This window comes from Rissa tridactyla, chromosome 8 (genome assembly GCF_028500815.1).
Source record: "Rissa tridactyla isolate bRisTri1 chromosome 8, bRisTri1.patW.cur.20221130, whole genome shotgun sequence".
In the NCBI taxonomy this organism is placed as follows: Eukaryota; Metazoa; Chordata; class Aves; order Charadriiformes; family Laridae; genus Rissa; species Rissa tridactyla.
Genome location: NC_071473.1, coordinates 22,897,320 through 22,904,213, shown reverse-complemented (window position 1 = coordinate 22,904,213; position 6,894 = coordinate 22,897,320).

Here is a 6,894-nt window from a genome sequence, read left to right as displayed (position 1 = left end):
TTCTGCAAGTCAAAGCCAGACCTGGAGCAAAGCTCCTGGCACAGACTGTTTTGGTGAAGGAGGTGCTGAATGCAGTGGCTCTGGCTTTTGGCTGGCCAGCTAGCTCTCGGCAAGTCCTGGTGCACACATGGCTTAGGGCGCTTTTGTGAAATCCCTCTGTGCTCTCAGGACAGCAGAGAGATGGACAAGTTCAGCCCTTCCCAGTAAGTCTCTTGAACAGATGGCAGTCAAGTGAATTTCATCAAAAGACCTTACAGGCAGTGTGGCATTAGCACTAGTTGGGGTATCAGGCAAGAGTGAGACTGCTTTTAGCAAAGGGGTAGACCAGTTCGGGGCAAATCACTTGGTGTCAGCATGGATTCACGAAGGGGACGTCATGCTTAACAATCTGATAACACTCTATGATGAAATGACTGGCTTGGTAGATGAGGGAAGAGCAGGGCATATTGTCTAGCTTGACTTCTGTCAGACTTTTGATACAGTCTCCCACAAGATCCTCGTAGCAAAACTGTTGATTTATGGGCTGGATGAGCAGACAGTGAGATAGACTGAAAACTGGCTGAATGACTGGGCCCAAGAGTGTGGTGATCGGTGGTATGAAATCTGGTTGAAGACCAATAACTAGTGGTGTAGCCCATGGGTCTATACTAGGTCCAATCGTGTTCAACTTCATTAAAGATCTGGATGGTGGGGCAGAGTGTACCCTCAATAAGTCCGCTGATGACACAAAACTGGGAGGAGTAGTTGATACACCGGAGAGTTGTCTTGCCATCCAGAGGGACCTTGACAGGCTGGAGAAATGGGCTAACAGAAACCTTATGACATTCAACAAAGGGAAGTGCAAATTCCTGCACTTGGGGAAGAACAACCCTATGCACCAGTACATGCTGGGGGACACCGATCTGGAAAGCAGCTTTGCAGAAAAGACCTTGCGGTTAACCACGAGACAGCAATGTGCCCTTGCAGCAAAGAGGGGTAATGGCATCCTGGGCTGCATTACAGGTAGTGTTGCCAGCAGGTCAAGGGAGGTGATCCTTCCCTTCTGCTCAGGTGAGGCCACACCTGAGTACAGTGCCCAGTCCTGGTCTCCCCAGTACAAGAGACGCTACTGGTGAGAGTCCAGTGAAGGGTCATGAAGATGATGAATGAAGGGACTGGAGCATCTCTCCTATGAGAAAAGGCTGAGAGAGCTGGGACTGTTCAGGCCGGAGAAGAGAAGGCTGAGAATTAATCCTATGAACGTATATAAATTCCAGAAGGGAGGGTGAAAAGAGGACAGAGCCAGTGACAGGACATGAGGCAATGGGCACAAACTGAAACACCGGAGGTTCCCTCTGAACATCAGGAAACACTTTTTTGCTGTGAAGGTAACTGAGCACTGGCACAGGTTGCCCAGAGATGTTGTGCAGTCTCCATCCTTGGAGATACTCAAAAGCCATCTGGTACAAGGTCCTCAGCAACTGGCTCTGGGCAGTCCTGCCTGAGCAGGGCGGGTTGGACAATCTGCCTCCCCCTGGTGCCTTCCAACCCAAGCCATTCTGTGATTTTTGAAGTATTTTCGGCATTGAGAAATGCCAAGGTTTTCCTGTGGTCAGCCTCCTAAGTCACAAGCCACGAACCTCCAGTGCCTACATCAGGTTCCTGGAAGGCCTTGGCAGATGGCACTGGTGGGCCACTGTGCTCCACGTTCAGCTGGGAGATGAGTTGCTGCCAGCTTTAACCCTCCCCCCTGTGTCCCTGAGCTTGGCTATGAGCTGTGTCCCTGTCCCTCCTCACGGCGACTCCCACCACCGCTGCCCGTCGAGCTCCACCTCAGGCCGGCCTTGAGGTTTTCAATATGGCGCGCGGGGCGGGGCGGGCCCTGGTGTGAGGGAGCGCGCGCTAGAGGGCGCGCCCAAACCGGCTGGAACCGGCTTTGAGGGAGGCTGCCACCGGCCGGCGGCCGGCGGAACTGCCGCTCCTCGGGAGGGCACCCGGGCAGGGCAGGCTGGCGGCCCAGGGAGTAGCTAAATGGCGGGACGGGGGGGGGTGGCCGTCTTCAGCCGTCCTCTGCGCCCAGATCTGCACAGCCGCTAGTCTGTGGGCAGAGAGGGGTTCCTTTGCCTGAGCTGCTGCCCCTCTGCAGGGAGAGTGAACTGCTGCAGCGCGCCTTGAGGGCGGACTGTGGGATGGGAGGAGCGCGCCATACCTAGGGCCAAGTTTGGGGGCGTACAGAAGGACTGGGAGAGCTGGATCTGACGCCGATGCATGCTGCCCAGGACTGCGGGGAGCCTGTGGTTCCCCTCAGCATGTGTCACTGCCATATGTGAGCATGTGGGTCTCTTGTGCCAACTGGAGGTATTTGTGCAAGAGATGGTGATGCTGAGTGGGCGAATTACAGGTCATAGAATCATAGAATCATTGAATGTGTTGGGTTGGAAGGGACCTTTAAAGGCCAGCTAGTCCAACCCCCCTGCAGTGAGCAGGGACATCTTCAACTGGATGAGGTTGCTCAGAGCCTCATCAAGCCTGGCCTTGAATGTCTCCAGGGATGGGGCCTCCACCACCTCTCTGGGCAACCTGGGCCAGTGTCTCACCACCCTCAGTGTAAAGAACTTCTTCCTAATGTCTCATCTAAACCCACCCTGCTCTAGTTTCAAACCATTGCCCCTCGTCCTATCACTACATGCCCTTGCAAACAGCCCCTCCCAGCTCTCTTATAGGCCCCCTTCAGGTACTGGGAGGCTGCTTTAAGGTCTCCACGGAGCCTTCTCTTCTCCAGGTCCTAGATCTGTGAAGGTTTTACTGCATTATAGATCGCAGCAGGCAGGCTTGCTTTCATGAGAGACTACCATGGCCTTTCCTCAAGCTAAACAGAGTAATGGCTGCCCTAGGCTGGCTGTAGGTTCTTTCCTCAAAATCTGCATTTTCCTTCATGGCTACAGAAGAGAGGTGCATCAGGCCTTGATGGGTCTCTCCTCTCCTGGTTGTGCTGCTGCCAAGGCAGGGACAGGATTGCTCTGGTGAAGAACGCGCCTCTGGCTGTGGCCATAGCTAGGATCAGCAACCCCTGCTCCCGTTCCTAAGCCTCACTTGTCTTGCTGCATCCTTGTGAGCTACTGCTGCCTCTGTCTTAGAGAAAAGAGATGGATGCTGTTGCGCCTGGGACAGATATTTTCTATTGTGCATCTTTGGAGGCGAATGTTTAAATGCTACTCAGATCTGAGTTGGGGGGATTGTTGTAGGGCATTAAAGCTGAGACCAGCATCCACAGGGCTCCCTGACGGTCCTTACAAGGCTGGCTTTCTCCCCTGGTCACCTGGCTGCCGTCCAGCTGTCAGATCACAGAACCATGTACATCTGCAGCCTCAGTCACTTCTGATGAAAAGAGAGAACTGCATGGTCCAAAACGCATGCTTTGCAGAAGGCATTTCATTCTTTCATGATTGATGCAACTTAACTTTCACCCTGTAGAGGCCTGCTGTTTTCTGCCTTGCATTACTGCTGGGTACTGAGGCAGAAATGGTTGTGTGCCTCACCAGCCAGGAATCTTAAAAGAAAGCCCAGCACCTTCCTTACCCAGAGGCAGGCAGTATGTGAGTCAACAGGAAAAAGGTCTCACTTTTCATGTGGCACATGCTAAAGGAATGATACATTTTGTTGATATGGAGCATGCTAGAAAATGAAGATGGTAGGTTGGTCTTAAGCAGGAGCTTTGATGTGTTTCCCAGGCAGTGTTGTTGCATGAAGGTGCTCTTAACCATTGAGAATGAGTGCAATTTGTCCAGAATTATTCCTAGAGGGACATGATCCACGGGGTCCTGGGCATGCAGCAGCCACTGCCACCTCACTGGGACATGGGCACTCCCTGGGAACCTCACTGGGACACGGGCAGGTACCCTGCCGGGATGCAGGGTCCTCCTCCTGGAACATGGGCACCTGCGGGGCAGCTCACAGCCATGGATGCCCATTCTCTCCGGCTCCAGCTCTCCCACTTCTCCCAGAGCACATGCTCTGCAAGCTCGCAAACAGCAGCTGAGCTCGCAGCACTGCCTTTCATGTTGCCACTTCCCTGGATCCCCTCGGTACCGAAATGACACGTGCTACAGGAACAAAACACCTTATTGATCTGAACAGCATTAGGAGATTGAGGAAATAGGCTGCTCCCAGCAGGAGTTTCGCCGAGTTTCCCAGATGTCTCTGCTGCACAGGCATGCTCTGCTGTCACCTTCGGAGAGACAGAGATGAGCCCTGGCCTCTAGTACCTTTCGGAGGGTGGAAATGGGGACCCTCCCCAGACATCCTCATCAGAGTTGCCAAATGCCCATTGGCTGTGGTGCCGGGTGAGCATGGGCAACCTACCCTGCAGGAACACGATCATCAGGGCAATAATGGCCTCCAGCCAGCAGAAGAGGTTGTAGTCACTGTAGATGCCCTCACTCCAGGACCTTTTGGCGGGCTGAGGCATGTCCTGACGTACCAGCTGGCTATCACCCTGAAGAGAATTCACTGTTAGCTGGATGAAAATGCTACAACAGGACTTGTTACCAACCCACTTCCTAAAACCTGCCCCTCTTCATGGTGTGAAGAGGCCTTTGTGGCCAAGGCTGCTGTGGTTCCCTGCTCCCCAGAACTTGGTCCCTTCCTGTGTGACTGACCTGAACTGCTCACCTGCCCCTGGAGTCTCTTCACAATTTTCCAGAGGCCAAGGGCAACCAAGCCATGCAGAGCAGTCACGTGGTTTGCCAGGCCCTGCAAAGCAGCCGGGTCATGTCCTGTGCTCCATCTGGGCAGCTGTGTCATGGTTCCTGGGGACAAAGTGGCAGCCCATGTTAAGAGGAAAGCCAAAAATTCACTCACTTCGACAAAAATCTTAACCGTCGAGTATGAGGAGTGCGATTAGCCTAGAATTATTCCTGGAGGGACATGACCCACAGGGTCCTGGGCATGCGGTGGCCACTGCCATCTCAATGGGACATGGGCGTCCCCCAGGGAACCTCAGTGGGACATGGGCACCCTGATGGGATGTGGGCTGCTCCTCCTGGGACATCGCACCCACGGGGCACCTCACAGCCACCACCCAGCCAGCGTGGCTGCGAAAGCGAGGTGGAAGCCTGCCACTCCGTGCCAGCAGGTAATTGTCTCAGCTGTGCCCCCTACTCCTAACTCCTAGTGTGCCGTATTGTGGGGCAGGTGGCCACTAGATATGGGCAAGCTTGTCAGGTACCCACTTTTCCTTTAAAGGGGGACTTAGGTGGGATTTAGACCAGAGCTGCTGGTACTGGATGGCAGACTCGTGATCTGCCGGTTGTTGGTGTCCCCTTCACCCTTGGCTGCTTCCTCTGAGGCTTGAGTGAGTTTTGTGTGTGTACTTGGAGCTCAAGTTTTGTTTAATCTGTTAAAATGCCCTGATCTGCAGAGGGTCTCCAATACTAATTTTGTAAAAGGACACAAACTGCAGAGGGTCCAGGTTAAAATAAATTTTTGATTGTAACAACAACTTTTTCTGTCATCGTTCTACCAAGGATCCCCAACAAATCTGACTGTCCCCGTAGTGTTGGGTGACAGAATTAATTGGTGTAGTAGGCAGGATCCTTGGGTTAGAATGACAACTGATTCCCCTGATAAATGGTATCTCTTGCAAAAGGGTTTTATGGAAAATGGGTAAAATGGATGGCAAGATCTTAAGTGAGATAAGCAGTGACTGAGGGCAATAAGCCATGATCTGAAAGCCATATGGAATTAATTCAGTAATTGGAAGGATTTGTGTAAAATAGAGACAGAGGGAAGGAAGGGATGTGCTGGCTGTTAGCTGCGATAGGGAAAGTTGAGAATGAACAGACTGAGAACTTTGAAGAAGAAATTAGAAAGTGGAAGAGTGAATTTTCAACAAAGGATTGAGATGTAAAGCTAAATTAAAGGCTGGCAGCGAGTCTGGGAAAAGGGCACATCTCGAAAAACAACTAGTGCCACAGGTTATGGAGAAAGCAGGGAAACACCATGAAATGCTATTATAAGGTAGAGATCTAGAGCCCATAAATGTCTGCACAGCTGTGTATGAGAGCAACCGGGATGGAGACGTTTGGAATTGGCCAGATGGGTCTGATGAGGAAGTAAGTAAAGTAAATGACTCTGTACCAATACGGCCCCTGATTAAACAAGAACTCACTACTGATGTCCCACATGGAGACGAATTGCAGAGATGGGATACCACTAAAGTTCATGATTTTAATACAGATGATCTGCGAAAAATTTAGAGAACGTATCAAAGACAACCCGGGGAATTAACAGCTGAACAGTTGTACCGACTTTGGTGTGACAGGGTCTATTTGCAAGAGAAGCAGAAGATTTAGACCTAGGCCCTTGAATTTTCCCCACCCTCCGAGAAAATGCTGCTTGGACCTTATGGACTCTTAATTATTAGATGGGCAAGAGGGGTCCATTGTCAAGATGGGGGTGAGGAGCCCATGCTCTCTCAGCAGGGCCCAGCTGAATCGCAGGGACCGTTGTTACAAGCGGCTGCTCTAACATTGCATAGAGCCGAAGGCCAAGGTGATGAACTTCGTCCTTGGGACATTCCTGCTACATCCCCTGAATTGAGATCTGTTGGGAAGGGGGCCGTGGGGACAGGAAAATTAGTTTTTATGCAAATAGGACAGTGGAAACCTGTGGAAATGCCTTTTCCACAAGACAGGCCGTTTTGCAAATGTGAGAACTAAGCCCTGACAATTAAGACTCCGAGACGCATCAGGTCTTAATTGTCTCGACCTGATCCGGAAGTTGAATGAGTACCCCACGATACCATGGACTAACGCAATCAAACACAATAAGACCATTAGCAGATTTACCAGCCCAACTGAGAAGTGATCGAGCCACGCGAAACAAGTGGTGGCACACTGTCTAGATTGAGGGTAC